The sequence below is a fragment of the Anomaloglossus baeobatrachus genome, chromosome 4 (assembly GCF_048569485.1).
Source record: "Anomaloglossus baeobatrachus isolate aAnoBae1 chromosome 4, aAnoBae1.hap1, whole genome shotgun sequence".
NCBI classification, from domain to species: Eukaryota; Metazoa; Chordata; class Amphibia; order Anura; family Aromobatidae; genus Anomaloglossus; species Anomaloglossus baeobatrachus.
This window is the reverse complement of record NC_134356.1, coordinates 213,500,782-213,519,269: the sequence shown is the minus strand read 5'-3', so window position 1 is coordinate 213,519,269 and position 18,488 is coordinate 213,500,782.

Sequence of the window (18,488 nt, the reverse complement as noted above, 5' to 3'; positions counted from 1 at the left end):
ACTGGCCAGCACAGAACCTGACTCACTTCCAGCACTGGCCACCAGAGGAAGGCCATAAACATCCTCAGGAAGAATATTAAACCCTTTACAACTTGCAATGGCCAATCCAACAGAAACACCATCCATAACATGAACCCGAGCCTTTATCTGAGCCTTTATACCTGTGCCGTTCCTAAATGTTTTAGTTAAAACTGTTATTTAATGTTATTCATGCTTGTCTCTGCTACCATCTACTGGTCAGACCTTACAGCTCCTCTGTCTCTCTTGTCCAGCCCATGGGAGTGTCTGCTGATCTTGCATCACTTCCTGGCATATTCAGTTCAGCCAGAGTTTCTGTGAGAATCACATCCCTTATTGGAGCTGCTAGAAGCAACGTCTTCTGACCTTAGTGGCTTCAGAATCAAGCATCACAAGAGAACCACAATGCCAGGTACTTGGTTTACTGTACTCTGCATGTCCTAACCTTTGGAGAAAATAAACCACCATTTTTTCATCTCAGCATGTGCATGTTTAACTCTGGAGCGCTCTGGTCCTGTCTGCCTCACCTATAGGAAAAACGAAGGTAAGATTCTCACAACATCTCACAACTACGCGCCTTCAATCGCCTTTAAGTGGGGACAGAATAATACCTTTAACTTGGATGACCGCCTGACGACAACGCCATGACGCCCCACTCGTGTTGCGGCGTTGTCATCAGGAGGTCATCTGAGTTCATTAGATACTCTGTTTATTTTCTGTCACTGCACACACACTGCTACTCATCGGCAATGCTGTTGTTTCCTGGTCTGTGTTTCTACATCTGCTACGGTAATGGAAATGTTCACATCCCAGTTGATAAAAGGTACATTGCTGATGTCATGCCCATGTGAAAAGAAGGACCACCCCTTCTAGTCACATGGGCATGACGTAAGCAAAGGCATCTGCCAACATAGCTGATACGAGGAATCAACATTATTTTTCTAAAGGCCCCGTCACACGCAACGATGGATCTAATGATATAACGCCGGGGTCACGGATTGCGTGACGCACATCCGGCATCATTAGTGACGTCATTGCGTGTGACAGCAAGGAACGACCGTTAACAATAGAAAATACTCACCTTATCGTCCATCGTTGACACGTCGTTCCTATTTAAAATATTGTTGATTGAAGAGCACGAAGATTGTTCGTCATTCCTGAGGCAGCACACATCGCTACATGTGATACCCTGGGAACGACGACCTGCAGTTTACCTGCGGCCGCCGGCAATGCAGAAGGAAGGAGGTGGGCAGGATGTTACGTCCCGCTCATCTCTGCTCCTCCGCTTCTATTGGGCGGCTGCAGTGTGACGTCGCTGTGACTCCGAACGTCCCACCCCCTTCAGGAAGAGGATGTTTGCCGCCAACAGCGACGTCGTTAGGGAGGTAAATACGTGTGACGGGGGTTAACGACATTGTGCGCCACGGGCAACAAATTGCCCGTGACGCACAAACGACAGGGGCGGGTGCGATCGCTCTTGCAATCGCACGATATATTGTACCATGTGACGCCGCCTTAAGTCCAGGTGGGCATGGAGTTGTTTATAATAGAAGCGGAGGTCTCGGGGAAAGACCCCCAGACAGAGGGGTCCACCATAATCATGCAAGAGGGGGCTTCACCCCCCTGCAACTCCCCTATCTGGGGTCTCACCCGCAGACCCCCATTTCTATTATGAACAACTTCATGCCCACGTGGACTTAGAAAAATAAAGTTTATTCTGGCTGGAAACATCAGACTGCATTTTGAACAATAAATTAAATAAAACAATTGGTGTAGGGTCCACCCCAAATCTGATACCCAGCACAGATAAACCCCATGTCTACAGACTGTAGCCCCCAGTCCTGCGCTCATCTTCGCTCTGTATCAAAATATGAGGAACTGCATATGGCTTTTTTTTAATAAATAAATAATTTAAAAAAACAGTGTGCGGTTCCCCAATTCTGATACCCAAGATAAAGCCAAGATAAAGCCTGACAACTGGGGGCTTGTATTCTCCGACTGGGGAGGCCTATGGTTTTTAATAGCAGCCTAAAAATAGCAACCTGTAGCTAGCCGAGATTGTAACATCCATTCGATGTGACAAGCTCGGTGCTTCACCCGTCTCTTCACGATTGCCCTGATGCGGTGACAATCGGGAAAAGGGGGAGTTAATAACAGCTCACAACTGTCATCAAGCCCAAAATTGGGAAGGGGGTTTATGAAATCCCCCCATCACTAATCATATAAGTAAAAAGAAATACACAAACACCGAGAAAAATCCTTTATTTGGAATAAAATACAAAACCACCCTCTTTTGCCACTTTGTTGACTTCAAAACACCCAGGTCCGACGTAATCCACATGAGGTCCATCGATCATCCTGGCTCTGCTACATCCAACTCTGGAGAGACCAAAAACATGTCCAATCTCTCCAGGCTCTGGAAAAAAACTGACAAGAAGGACCCAGCTGGCAGCAGTGATGTCACTGAGTTCATTGGAGGTCATACCTGGGTTACAACAGTATGACCTCTCGTGACTTGAAGCATTCTTGCTTAAAGTGCTGGGCCGTGTCTTGCTCCCCACCAGCACTTTAATAGTAACAGTGCCGGCATGGAGATGTGGGCTATCCCGCACTCCCCGGACAGCATTGTCAGTGTTGAATGGCTGGTGGGGAGCAGGACATGGTCCTGCACTTTAACAGTGACAATGCCAGCAGGGCCCAGACATGATCAGCGGTGACATCAGTCAGGTAGGTTGCGATCAAAGCAGAAAGGTTCCCATGGTCCTCCTACCCTGAGTGACGTCACCGCTGGCCGCAGCATGTACTGAGTTCAGCCCCTGGCAGCTCCTCCTGTCAGTGCTATGTGCTCTGCTAGAAGGAGCTGCTGAGAGACACCAGGATGACAGGAGATGGCTGGCTGTGATCATCGCTGGCCACAGCATGTACTAACAAAACAAGGGGGAGGATCCAGATTCCGTGATAAAATCTTCAATCTTTATTCCATAAAATCACACATTTCATCAAAGCATGAAGCCATATTGAAAAGGGGTCAGGGAGACCGGGGATTGGCAACGCGTTTCGAATGCTGGCTGCGTTCTTTGGCTTGACACTTTTCAGAGTGTTGATCTGTGCATGCCGGTTTATGCCACAGTTGAGCTGGAACTCTTTCTACACACAGCATGTACTGACTTCGGCCGTCGGCAGCTCCTCCTGTCAGCCCTGTGTCAGGAGATGGCAGAGTGTGATCACCGCTGGCCGCAGCATGTATTGACCTCACCTCCGGCAGCTCCTCCTGTCAGCACTGTGTGCTCTGCCCCGCACTACCCAAGAGTTTCTGTCAGTATTAAATTGCTGGCAGGGTGCAGGGCACAACCCCATACTTTAAGCCAGAGTGCTTAAGGTCACCAGAGGTCATACAGTGGGAAATTGGGTATGACCTCCAGTGAACTGAGTGACATCATTGTTGCTAGCCGGGTCCTTCTTGTCAGTGTTTCCTGGAGCCTGGAAAGATTGGACATGTTCTCAGTCTCTCTAGGCTAGGATGTAGCAGGGCTGAATCGTCGTTGGACCTCGTGTTGATTATGCTGGACCTGCAGGAGTATTTTTGGGGCTTAATAAAGAGGGCAAAGAGGGTGTTTTTTGTATTTTGGTCCAAATAAAGGATTTTTCTTGGTGTTTGTATATTTATTTTTACCTATAGGATTAGTGATGGGGATCTCATTGACCCCTTCGTATCACTAACTTTGAGCTTGATGACAGTTGTGTACTGTTATTAACCGCTCATTACCCCGAATGCAACACCATCAGCGCAATCGGGAAGAGTCGGGTAAAGCGTCGAGCTTGTTGCATCTAATGGATGTTCCAATCTCGAGTAGCTACAGGTTGCTATTTTTAAGCTGTGGGGCCTAGTAATCATAGGCATCCCTAGTCTGAGAATACCAACCCCCTGCCGCTGGTCTTTATCATGGCTGGGTATCAAAATTGGGGGGACTGCAAGCCAGTTTTTTAAAATTATTTATTTAAATAGTTAATAAAGCCACATGTGTTTCCTCTTATTTTGATACACAGCCTAGATAAGTGTAGGGCAGGGCTGCACACTGTAGCCATATGCTTTATCTGTGCTGGGTATCATAATATGGGGGGACCCTACGCCAATTGTTTTCTTTATTTATTTTTATACCATGATACTGAACTGCAGACAGTGCCTGTGATTGGTTGCAGGCAGACGCTTTTACACAGGCTATGAACGTGTCTGACTGCAGCCAATCACAGACACCAGGCCGGCCGGTGGGCGGGGAAAGCAGAGAAAGCAGTACATATGCAATGAGCAATGATGAACAACCCAGGAAGTGAAGGAGAGGCTGCGAGAGCAGCGTATAGCTGCGCAGGAGCAGTGTGACAGCCGCCCCGGTGAATCGGTGAGTATGAAGCGCTTGTGAGTCGCTCAGAGCTATGGGGTACTTGGTCCCGGGAGGTGTACTGATGGGGAGATGTCACTTGGTGGCCATTTCCCGGTTCCGTGACCCTGGGGATGCTTTTTAAAAGGAGTGTATTTACAGGAGAGGTTAGATGAAAGTTTTTAACGTGACGCCACTTGCGCTTTGCGGCTATGTAGATGGAGCCGCCGCTGCATAGTTCTAACTAGTGGGGCAGGTGTTAGTGGCAGCCTGGAAGTTAGACCCTCTGCAAGCACAGCTGGGCCCCAGAGGATAGGTGATGTTGTTGGGCGCAGAAAGAAGGAAGGCCACACAAGGGGTTGCTGTATAACTGGTGCCTTTACACACAGTCGGTTGAAAACTGGTCACCCAAGGAAGGCTGGTCTTGACCGCTGGTCCCATTAGTCCCGGTGTTGGTGCAGTGACCTGGTGGCTTCTTTCCCCTGCACCAGTCTCTGGTTGGTGGGTCCTCGTGGCTTGGAGCATCTGAGGGTCCCCTCCTTGTAGTCTCTCACTGGTAGTCCGTATGACGATAGCGTGAACCCTGTGGGGTTGGAGTCTCTGGTCCTGTTCCTCAGTTCTGCCGTTGCTACTGTGTCCCAAACTTCAAGGTCAGTAAAGCCTGTGATGGTCCCCTCACTGTGCAAATTTTATCAGGTCTTCCTGGAGCATTTGAATACTTTGTGCAAAACACACGTAAGGAGACTTATTCAAATATAAAATCTAAATTTTATTATAAAACATACAATGATAAAAATGTGCATTTTCCATATAGTCAATAAATGAGGTAGGTGGATTCCGTCACACCCACCCACCAGGGAAACTAGCCACATTAAACCCATCCTTGCTCCATTAGCTAAATAGTAAGTACTGAATCTAGTGAACCATATGCTGGAGATACACTACAGGATCAAATTGATAACAGTATAGAAAAAGAGCATTTCAAACTTACCCATAGTGTAAAGATAGAGGGTCTACAGCTGGCAGTCCCAAAGTGGGTGAGTGAGCAACCTTTCTCCCGGACGCGCGTTATCGCAAATGCTTCATCAGCGGGTTGCAGGCTTCCTGGAGCGTTTGCCTGACCTAGAATTCTGTACCCCATTGGTGTAATGGTTCCGGGAGTACTCCACCGTACTCCACCGGCAACCACACGCCTGGGTCCTCAGGCCACTGTCACACTCCTGCCGGTGCTTCCACACTCGCTCACTGTCACCGACTAACTACTGTCTCTCTACTGTCTGCCCCCTCCCACCTGGTTGTCTAGTGGACTGGATCGGCTCCACCCTCTAGGTGGCCATCCCTTGGGTCCAACTCTAGTCTTTCACCAGTCTTTGGGGAATTTGGGAACAAAACAGGGGCTAACTGGAATGTTTTGGTGTTACCGGCACTGGTATTCTGGGTGGGCATGCAGTACCTTGTAGCTCCCTGATGGCTTCAGGGGCGCTACACTTGCTCCTACTCCTTTGTGCTGGATTCCAAATGTATTTTTTGAAACGCCGGTGTTCATGTTAAAACGAATTCCAAGTTTTAAGTGCAATGCTCGTGTTAGCTGAGCCCGAACAAACAAGCTCAGGCTCGTACCAAACCTGAGTTTGGTAAGCCTTTATCGAAGAGGTTCGCTCATCTTTAGTAAAAATGCCATGGATGAGGAAGTCACTGGAGTTCACTGGGAAACCTGGAGTGAATCACAGTGAAAGAAGGTGGCTTTAGAAGAGAGTAGATGCCAGTGCTACAGTTGGTACAGGTAACATCAAATCTTACAGATATCATGTTATATTATTGACTTCAGCGTTAATCTCAGCTGTTGACATGATGTCATTGCTGCAGCTAAAACAAAGAGGTAGAAGCATTGCTGGGGAACCCACCCTGATGTGGGGAGTGTGAGTACAATCTGACAGTTATTTTACATTGCAGGAATTGATTGGGCTTTACTTTTGCAAAAGTAAAAAGCTCCCATTAATCATTCCTGCAAATAATACTTTAGATGTAAGATATAAACCACAATGCATGTGCAGAATCTGTCTATCAAGTTGTGCTTTCAGCCATTGTATCCGACGCTTGTTATTTTCTTTTCAGCCTGTCTGGTTATTTTGTGCTTTTTCTGCATCTAATGGTACCTAACCATCCGTGCCCCTTCTCATGTCCCTATGCTGCTTACATGCCCGTCACCGCCGTTGTGCATGTACTTAGTGCCACCCTCTCATTCACGTGCTTTCTCTCCTTTGTTTCTACGACCACAAAAGTCATTTTCGATAACAATACAACTCTTTTTCCTCCATTTTAGATTACATATAAATGTATTTACATCTGGTGTGTCTTGACAATGCTATTCTCCTGTGAACGACACTATTATTTTCTCCAGCTAGTTTGACATTTAAAGAGCAAATCTTCCTATCTCCGATCTTGTTAATACGTAGAGGAAGTACCTCTGAATCTTTACCCTTTGCACACATACCGAGCTGAGACCCTACTTACCACCGCGGCTAGGTCTCTACACAAGGCCCCCAAACACCATTAATCAGGTGCAAAATAATAACTGCATCCTACTGCCATACCTAGATACAGCAACTCAATTAACCTTATGGAAGATTGTGCCACAGACCTACTAAACTAGTTTCCACCTTGGGTATTACTGATCCCATTATGAACATGAATGCTGGATTTTTGTGCTTGATTCATATCTAGATTGAAATAAAATGATGGAAGAAAATCACTGTTCAATAAGGCATTTAATATATTGGTATAGCACTGCATTAAAGTAGCGCTGTGTGGCCGGCAATGCATAGAATGCAGTATAAATCCAGATTATATAAATGATAAAATAACAAAAATTAGAATTAATCTTTGCTGATTTTTATTCGACTTAGAAAATAAACGCTGACAAACAAACAATAGGGGAGAAAAAAAAGACGGCGTTGAGTGAAATTGAGCTGAACATTGTCTTTTATAGCAGCTGCCTAATAAATCCCTTTGCTTCTGTGTAGGTTAAATTGGATAAAGGCTTGACAAGGACATTTCTTTGTACGCAGGTCTATGAGGGACACTGTAAATGAATTAGCTAAAATGAATGTAATTTTCTTCTTCTTTACGTTGCTTAATAGTCCTATTAAAGGAAGATGCACTTTCTACCGACGGCCTCACCGTGTCCTGAAAGAGTTAAAGGGCTTCTATTAGTCCATGAGCAGCTCCCAGAGGATGAGAGATATTAAAAAATGTTCTCTCTTCAAGGTGTGAGAAAAGCTGGACGTGAAGCTGGCTATATAGATTAAAAGAATGCTTTGAATATCAATGACATGAAAAGCTTGGCTTGCTACAGAGGGGCAGGTGAGGGGTATATAGAGATGTGGGGCGCAGACTGGCACACTTCTCCTCCCAGCTGCTTCCACCAAGATGTCACATCTAAGGTGTTTCAGTTTGCTGGCATTAGGCAAGAGAGCAGGTGGCAATGACATCACTGTGTCCTGCCAACGTGAGAAAAACACAGAGAAACAACTCCTGTCTCCTACTTGACTCTAGGTTCAAGACTTAAGGGGGCTTTACACGCTGCGACATCCCTAATGCGGAGTCGTTACGGTCACGGAATTTGTGACGCACATCCGGACGCATTAGCGATGTTGCTGCGTGTGACACCGATGAGCAATTTTGCATCGTTGCAAAAACGTGCAAAATCGCTCATCGGTGACATGGGGGTCCATTCTCGATTATCGTTACTGCAGCAGTAACGATGTAGTTCGTCGCTCCTGCGGCAGCACACATCGCTCCGTGTGACGCCGCAGGAACGAGGAACCTCTCCTTACCTGCCTCCCGGCCGCTATGAGGAAGGAAGGAGGTGGGCGGGATGTTCCGGCCACTCATATCCGCCCCTCCGCTTCTATTGGGCGGCCGCTCAGTGACGTCGCTGTGACGCCGCACGGACCGCCCCCTTAGAAAGGAGGTGGTTCACCGGTCACAGAGACGTCGCCGGGCAGGTAAGTATGTGTGACGGGTCTGCGCGATGTTGTGCGGCACGGGCAGCGATTTGCCCGTGTCGGACAACAGATGGGGGCGGGTACCCACGCTAGCGATATCGGCACCGATATCGCAGCGTGTAAAGTAGCCTTTAGTCCTACTAGGCAAGCAAAAGGATCTTTTATGCTTGGCCATATTTCCTTCATGAAATTCTGCATCTAATATGTTCCTTGTGCTTCTTCTGTTCTATTATTTGCACCACTCACAATGATATCATATGATTTCTGACAGTTTACATAGGACTGCGGTTAAACTTGCAATAAAGTGCTAAAATAATTCAGATAGAATCTAGCTATCTAATGTATCTATCTATCTATCTATCTATCTATCTATCTGTCTATCTATCTAATGTATTTATCTATCTATCTATTTTACATACACTACAGCTAAAACGTTTTGGGTCACCCAGACAATTTTGTCTTTTCCATGAAAAATCAAACTTTTATTTATCAAATGAGTTGCGTAACGAATAGAAAATATAGTCCAGACATTGACTAGGTTAGAAATAATGATTTTTACTTGAAATAATAATTTTCTTCTTCAAACGTTGTTTTCGTCAAAGATTGCTTCTTTTGCAGCAATTCCAGCTTTGCAGACCTTTGGCATTCTAGCTGTTAATTTGCGGAGGTAATCTGGAGATATTTCACCCCATGCTTCCCCCCTCCCACAAGTTGGATTGGTTTGATGGGCACTTTTTGCGTACCATACGGTCAAGCTGCTCCCACAACAGCTCAATAGGGTTGAGATCTGGTGACTGGGCTGGCCACTCCATTACAGATAGAATACCAGCTGCCTGCTTCTTCCCTAAATAGTTCATGCAAAATTTGGAGGTGTGCTTTGGGTCATTGTCCAGTTGTAGGATGAAATAGGCTCCAATCAAGCGCTGTCCACATGGTATGGCATGGCATTGCAAAATGGAGTAATAGCCTTCCTTATTCAAAATCCCTTTTACCTTGTACAAATCTCCCACTTTACCAGCACCAAAGCAACCCCAGACCATCACATTACCTCCACCATGCTTGACAGATGGCGTCAGACACTCTTCCAGCGTCTTTTCAGTTGTTCTGCATCTCACAAATGTTCTTCTGTGTGATCCAAACACCTCAAACTTCCATTCATCTGTCCATAACACTTTTTTCCTATCTTTCTCTGTCCAATGTCTATGTTCTTTTGCCCATATTAATCTATTTCTTTTAATAGCCAGTCTCAGATATGGCTTTTTCTTTGCCACTCTGCCCTGAAAGTCAGCCTCCCGGAGTTGCATCTTCACTGTAGACGTTGACCCTGGTGTTTTGCAGGTACTATTTAATGAAGCTGCCAGTTGAGGATCTGTGAGGCGTCGATTTCTCAAACTAGAGACTCTAATGTACTTGTCTTGTTGCTCAGTTGTGCAGGGGGGCCTCCCACTTCTCTTTCTACACTGGTTAGAGCCTGTTTGTCCTCTCTTCTGAAGGGAGTAATATACACCGTTTTAGGAAATCTTCAGTTTCTTGGCAACTTCTCACACGGAAAATCCTTCATGTCTAAGAACAAGAATAGACTGTCGAGTTTCACATGAAACTTCTCTTTTTCTGGCCCTTTTGAGAGTTTAATGGAACCAACAAATATAAGGCTCCGGATTCTCAACTAGCTCAAAGGAAGCTCCGTTTTATAGCTTCTCTAATCAGCAAAACTGTTTTCAGCTGTGCTAACATACTTCAACAAAGGTTTTCAAGGGATTTCTAAAAATCCTTTAGCCTTCTAATACAATTAACAAACACATTGTACCATTAGAACACTGGAGTGGTGGTTGTTGGAAATGGCCCTCCATACACCTATGTAGATATTGCATTAAAAACCAGACCACTCATCTCTACTCCTGTATAATGTATGTATATTGGATAAGATATAATGTTATGTACAGTGTGTTACGGGGGGCTGTCTGATAATAACCTTAAGGAGTATCAGACAGTCAGGGTCCACCGTGCAAAGACTCTGCTGCAGACTATGGCAGAGTGCAATACCTCTGTTAACTCACAGAAGGATATAATAAGTAAGTAAAGCAATTCCTCCCTTACTTGGAGGGTGTGTGGAATGATCTCTGTTAATAATTACAGAGACAAAGGCAATGTGTGCGAAATGGCACCTACCTAGGTCCGCTCTTCTAGTGGTACAAAAGAGACGAACAGCAGCGTAAGCCGCACAAAGCTCCTACCTGCGTTCGCTCCACTAGTGTGCGAGGACACGAACCACTAGATATGGCACCTGCCTAGGCCCGCTCTTCTAGTGGTGCAAAAGAGACGAACAGCAGCGTAAGCCGCACAAAGCTCCTACCTCTGTTCGCTCCCCTAGTGTGCGAGGATACGAACAACTGCCAGACGCAGTATAAGGAACGTTACCCTACCGGCAACGTCCACCTACGAGTCGAATCACAAGGCCCAGCCAGACCATGTGCCTCAGGCACCTGCCTATGTCCGCTCCCCTAAGAGGTAAGGACACGGACAGCAGCCGAAGCTGTAAGGTATAAGAACGCTACCCTGCCGGTAGCGCTCACCTAGCATAGACAGAGGAATGCCTAGAGGAACGCGCACAGAGCGTCTACTCTTATGCATGAACCAAGAGGACTGAGCGCCATGCGGCGTGCATCAGGGTCTTATATAGACTCTGTGCCTCATCCAAGATGGAGGACACCAGAGCCAATCCGCTGCCAGAACGACAGGAGTGACGTCATGCTGGCCTATCACCGAGCAAGGCGTCACAAGCACATGACCAGCGACTAATCGGCATAGAAGGTGTCAGAGACATGTGACCTTGTGTCAGCGATGATGTCACCCGCACATGTGCAATGGCTCCAAGATAGGACTTAGTCTCCGGCGCTCGCACATGTGCAGTAGCAAGAAATCTGGACTTAGTCTCCAGCGCTCGCACATGTGCAGTAGCAAGAAATCTGGACTTAGTCTCCAGCGCTCGCATATGTGCAGTAGCAAGAAATCTGGACTTAGTCTCCAGCGCTCGCACATGTGCAGTAGCAAGAAATCTGGACATAGTCTCCAGTGCTCGCAGCAACCGTAACACAGTGCCTACAAGTAGTATTCGACCCCCTGCAGATTTAGCAGGTTTCGGAATTAACTTGGCATTGTGACATTTGGACTGTAGATCAGCCTGGAAGTGTGAAATGCACTGCAGCAAAAAAGAATGTTATTTCTTTTTTTTTTTTTTTTTTTTTTTTTTTTTAAAATTGTGAAAAGTTTATTCAGAGGGTCATTTATTATTCAACCCCTCAATCCACCAGAATTCTGTTTGGTTCCCCTAAAGTATTAAGAAGTATTTCAGGCACAAAGAACAATGAGCTTCACATGTTTGGATTAATTATCTCTTTTTCCAGCCTTTTCTGACTAATTAAGACCCTCCCCAAACTTGTGAACAGCACTCATACTTGGTCAACATGGGAAAGACAAAGGAGCATTCCAAGGCCATCAGAGACAAGATCGTGGAGGGTCACAAGGCTGGCAAGGGGTACAAAACCTTTCCAAGGAGTTGGGCCTACCTGTCTCCACTGTTGGGAGCATCATCCGGAAGTGGATGGCTTATGGAACTACTGTTAGCCTTCCACGGCCTGGACAGCCTTTGAAAGTTTCCACCCGTGCCGAGGCCAGGCTTGTCCGAAGAGTCAAGGCTAACCCAAGGACAACAAGGAAGGAGCTCCGGGAAGATCTCATGGCAGTAGGGACATTGGTTTCAGTCAATACCATAAGTAACGTACTCCACCGCAATGGTCTCCGTTACAGACGAGCCCGTAAGGTACCTTTACTTTCAAAGCGTCATGTCAAGGCTCGTTTACAGTTTGCTCATGATCACTTGGAGGACTCTGAGACAGACTGGTTCAAGGTTCTCTGGTCTGATGAAACCAAGATCGAGATCTTTGGTGCCAACCACACACGTGACGTTTGGAGACTGGATGGCACTGCATACGACCCCAAGAATACCATCCCTACAGTCAAGCATAGTGGTGGCAGCATCATGCTGTGGGGCTGTTTCTCAGCCAAGGGGCCTGGCCATCTGGTCCGCATCCATGGGAAGATGGATAGCACGGCCTACCTGGAGATTTTGGCCAAGAACCGCCGCTCCTCCATCAAGGATCTTAAGATGGGTCGTCATTTCATCTTCCAACAAGACAACGACCAAAAGCACACAGCCAAGAAAACCAAGGCCTGGTTCAAGAGGGAAAAAATCAAGGTGTTGCAGTGGCCTAGTCAGTCTCCTGACCTTAACCCAATTGAAAACTTGTGGAAGGAGCTCAAGATTAAAGTTCACATGAGACACCCAAAGAACCTAGATAACTTGGAGAAGATCTGCATGGAGGAGTGGGCCAAGATAACTCCAGAGACATGTGCCGGCTGATCAGGTCTTATAAAAGACGATTATTAGCTGTAATTGCAAACAAGGGTTATTCCACAAAATATTAAACCTAGGGGTTGAATAATAATTGACCCACACTTTTATGTTGAAAATTTATTAAAATTTAACTGAGCAACATAACTTGTTGGTTTGTAAGATTTATGCATCTGTTAATAAATCCTGCTCTTGTTTGAAGTTTGCAGGCTCTAACTTATTTGCATCTTATCAAACCTGCTAAATCTGCAGGGGGTTGAATACTACTTGTAGGCACTGTCTAGTATAATATGGTATAATGCATAGTGGTTAATTTGGAATGTATAATGTAAGGTATAGTAGTGAAAGATATAGCAGTGTTGGTAATGCAATATACTGTTTCAGCCAAAAGCTTTGGCACCCTTGAAGTTGTTCCAGAAAATGAAGTATTTCTCCCTGAAAATTCTTGCAATTACACATTTTCTTATACATCTTTATTTCATTTGTGTGTATTATAACAATTCAGAAAAAAAACAAGGAGAAAAAAAGGCAAACTGCTCATTGAAACTCACATGTGGCAAGCAAAAGGTGTGTGCAATATGAAAATCACACCTAAAATCAGATAAAAAATGGGGATGTTATCTTAATCTTTGCTTTATGACTCTGTGTATGCACATTAAGAATGGACAACAGAAAAAGGAGAGGAGGACTTCAGAACCAAAATTGTTGCAAAATATCCACATTACCAACACTTCCCTTTGTACCAAGAGCTATAACTTTTTTTATTTTTTCATTAATATAGCCATATCAGGGCTTGTTTTTTGTGGGACGAGTTGTACTTTTGAATGACTCCATTCATTCTGCCACATATCGTTCTGGAAAATGGGGAAAAAATCCAAGGGCGGTGATATTGCAAAACAAAAGTGCAATTCCACTATTGTTTTTTGTTTTGTATTTTTTTTTACAGCATGTTCACTATATAGTAAAACTGACATAGCAGTATGATTCCCCAGGTCAGTACGAGTTTATAGGTACCAAACATGTTTAGTTTAGCTTTTATTTCAGTGGTGAAAAAAAATTTAGAGGCTTGTTAATAAAAGAATTGTGGTTTTGTCGCCATTTTCCAAAACCTATAGAGTTCTCATTTTTTTTTTGAGATCTGGGGTGGTTTGATAGATTATTTTTTGTGTCCTGAGTTGTTATTTTTAATATAGTCCGTGGCAGTGACTGCAGTTTTTGTCCTCTCCCTGAAATGAACTGTCATCATGAAGCTCATTTCAGGGGCTTGTCTGTCCCTCTGTCTCCCTCTCTGGTCTGTCCCAGCTGTACCTGCTCTTTCGCAGTAACTTCCATGATTTTTTTATTCAAGAAATTGCTGAACTAGGGAATGTGGGGGAGTGTTTATTCAAATAAACTGCATGTGTGGGTTTTTTTTTTAACTCTATACTTACTGAGTTAGTAATGGGTGTGTCTAATAGACACCTTTCCATTACAAACCCCTCGGTTTAATGCCAGCTATCAATTCACAGCTGACACAACTCCAAACGTATTACCCCAATTTTCACTGCACCAGGGCAATCAGGAAGAGGCAGGGAAATAGACATAATTAGCTCATCTAATGGATACATCACATCTGGGGCAGCTGGAGGCTGCGATTTTTAGGCTTCAGAGTGCCAAATAACCATAGGTGTTCTCAGCCTGATAATACCAGTCCCCAACTCTCTGCTTTACCATGACTGGTTATAAAATATAGAGCGGAGCCTACGCTGTTTTTTTAATCATGTATTTAAATAATTTAAAAAAAACAGTGTGGGATCCCCTCTATTTTTAATAACCAGCCAAGGTAAAGCTGACAGCTGACAGCTGAGGGTTGCATCCCATTGCTGTCTGCTTTACCTGTGCTAGTTATCAAAAATAGACAGGAGCCCACATCATATATATTTTTTTATTGTTCACAGCAACCTCCATATGCAATACAGGTTATTGTTTGCCTGCAGCCTTTCAACAAACTTTATCAGCATATAAACAGTATATGAACGAATCTGTCCAAAATCTGACAAAGACTTTCTAAAAGGTTTATATTCTAGTCCGAGACCCATACACCCTGTTATGGTTCGGTGTTTCCCTGAGCCTGCCCCATCCTCATCCCCTACAGTGGTGTCGGCTGACTCCTCTGCACCACCTGTCCGTTGCTCCAGCTGCTTGGCTGCTAGGTGTCAGATGTCCAGGGTCTTGGGTCATCCTTAGCCTAAGTCCCAGTTGTTCCCTACCATGCATGCCGGGTTCCCGCTGTCTCTCCAGGCTCTAAGTACGCATGCACGTGACGTCACCGGTAATGCGGCGGCTGTTGATTGACCATCGCGGACATCACTGGTGACGCGGTGGCTGCTGATTGGCCTTCGATGACGTCATTGGTGACATGGCGGCCACTAATTGGCCGCGGCCGGTGCCATTGCCATCTGACATCTGGCTTGAGGCAGGGCTTAGGCTATAAAGGACATGGGGCAACGCCCATGGCTACGCGAGTGTCATTATTGCACTGGTGACAGGCTGTGCAGTCATAGTGACCATAGCGCCAAATAGCCCTGCAGTGTTTGTAGCAGGGTTGCACGTGGTTACAGGAGTGGTAGGCAGTGCCTGTCATGCCAACATTTGCGGCAAGGCACACCCAGAGTCAGCTAACCCGCTCCTGTCCTATCGATCCATTCCTACCCAGGCAGTCCAGTGACGTTAACTGGGCTGTGTCATCAGTCTGGCTGTACTCCCTATGCACACGGCCGAACTTCTTAGATCTCCCTGTGCTACTAACAGGGAAGGTCCTATAACTGGTGGTGTGCTGTGAACACCACCGATTGTGTTTGTTTTTTTTATGTGTCTCTGAAGTTGTGCCGTCTGGCTGCCCTGTGTCTCTGTGGCTTTGTCATCTTCCCGGAGGACCTTGGGAGACGATTGAGCTATTATTAGTTTTGCTCCAATCGTCCCCCTGCCTACCACACCCATTGTCCGATATGAACCCCGAACGTTACTGATCGGGTTCCCTTATTCCTACTTACAAACTCAAAAGAACTTAATTAAAATAAGAAGTTAATTGAAAGGATATAGACAATATTGCTAAAGTACTGGTTTGGATAATTGTTCAAAATGAATAGGGATCGATACATAATGGTAAATCTTTCTCAAACAAATCATTATAACAAATCTACTGGTTTAGCTTTATCTGATCAGAGGAAAGAACCTGCACAACTAAGCCTCTGTTCTTACTAGCATTATTATGGTTTTAATTATTATTGACAATTGATTGATCCCACTGACCGATAATGGAGATAATTGGAGTTATTTTATCAATATTAGGGATTTACACTGCATAGTTTTGCTCTCTAATTTGTCTTATACCCTAATAAAACCAACAGAGATCTATAAGGTCTCTCTCTCTCTCTCTAAAAAATCGATTTATATCTGCAACACCTCAAAAGTGTAATGTACATGAAATGCCCTGATTGCCATTGAAATACATTTACAGTTAGGTCCAGAAATATTTGTACAGTGACACAAGTTTTGTTATTTTTGCTGTTTACAAAAACATGTTCAGAAATACAATTATATATATAATATGGGCTGAAAGTGCACACTCCCAGCTGCAATATGAGAGTTTTCACATCCAAATCGGAGAAAGGGTTTAGGAATCATAGCTCTGTAATGCATAGCCTCCTCTTTTTCAAGGGACCAAAAGTAATTGGACAAGGGACTCTAAGGGCTGCAATTAACTCTGAAGGCGTCTCCCTCGTTAACCTGTAATCAATGAAGTAGTTAAAAGGTCTGGGGTTGATTACAGGTGTGTGGTTTTCCATTTGGAAGCTGTTGCTGTGACCAGACAACATGCGGTCTAAGGAACTCTCAATTGAGGTGAAGCAGAACATCCTAAGGCTGAAAAAAAAGAAAAAATCCATCAGAGAGATAGCAGACATGCTTGGAGTAGCAAAATCAACAGTCGGGTACATTCTGAGAAAAAAGGAATTGACTGGTGAGCTTGGGAACTCAAAAAGGCCTGGGCGTCCATGGATGACAACAGTGGTGGATGATCGCCGCATACTTTCTTTGGTGAAGAAGAACCCGTTCACAACATCAACTGAAGTCCAGAACACTCTCAGTGAAGTAGGTGTATCTGTCTCTAAGTCAACTGTAAAGAGAAGACTCCATGAAAGTAGATACAAAGGGTTCACATCTAGATGCAAACCATTCATCAATTCCAAAAATAGACAGGCCAGAGTTAAATTTGCTGAAAAACACCTCATGAAGAGTAGCCGGATGAATTCTGAAGTGTACCGGGATATACTTTAAGCCCAGATTCAGCCAAATGCCGCAAAGTTGATCGGACGGCGCTTCATAGTACAGATGGACAATGACCCCAAGCATACAGCCAAAGCTACCCATGAGTTCATGAGTGCAAAAAAGTGGAACATTCTGCAATGGCCAAGTCAATCACCAGATCTTAACCCAATTGAGCATGCATTTCACTTGCTCAAATCCAGACTTAAGACGGAAAGACCCACAAACAAGCAAGACCTGAAGGCTGTGGCTGTAAAGGCCTGGCAAAGCATTAAGAAGGAGGAAACCCAGCGTTTGGTGATGTCCATGGGTTCCAGACTTAAGGCAATGATTGCCTCCAAAGGATTCGCAACAAAATATTGAAAATAAAAATATTTTGTTTGGGTTTGGTTTATTTGTCCAATTACTTTTGACCTCCTAAAATGTGGAGTGTTTGTAAAGAAATGTGTACAATTCCTACAATTTCTATCAGATATTTTTGTTCAAACCTTCAAATTACACGTTACAATCTGCACTTGAATTCTGTTGCAGAGGTTTCATTTCAAATCCAATGTGGTGGCATGCAGAGCCCAACTCGCGAAAATTGTGTCACTGTCCAAATATTTCTGGACCTAACTGTATATGTTTCTCCAGATCCCCCAAGATAATCAATGGATGTGCAAGAAGGGGTTAAAAATAATAAAATATTTCACTCCTTTTACCAATGCTGCCTGATGTGGGTGAGACCATGTTGTCTGTGGTCTAAAGGCTGCTTTACACCAGACAATCTATCGTGCGATAGATCGTCGGGGTCACAGTTTTTCTGACGCACATCCGGCATCGCTGGCGATGCCGGCCTATGTGACACCTCCTAGCGACGCAGTATCGCTCACAAATCGTGAGTCGTGTACTGCTCGCTAGGTTCCATAATATCGTTTAATTTAGTTGTTCATCGTTTCTGTGGTAGCACACGCCGCTCCGTGTGACACCACGGGAACGATGAACAGCAGCTCACCTGCGTCACGCGGCCGCCGCCGGCTATGTGAAGGAAGGAGGTGGGCGGGATGTTTACGTCCCGCTCATCTCCGCCCCTCCGCTTCCATTGGCCGGCGGCCGTGTGACGTCGCTGTGACGCCGAACGTCCCTCCCACTCCAGGAAGTGGATGTTCGCCGCCCACAGCGAGGTCGCACGAGAGGTAAGTATGTGTGACGGGGGTTACCGACTTTGTGCGTCACGGGCAGCGATTTGCCCGTGACGCACAAACGACGGGGGCGGGTACGATCGATTGTGAAATTGCACAATCGGTCGTACCGTGTAAAGCCCCCTTAAGAGTATAGCCAAATGTAGGCCATTTTGCTTGAATCCAGCTAATTGAATCACCAAATGTTTGG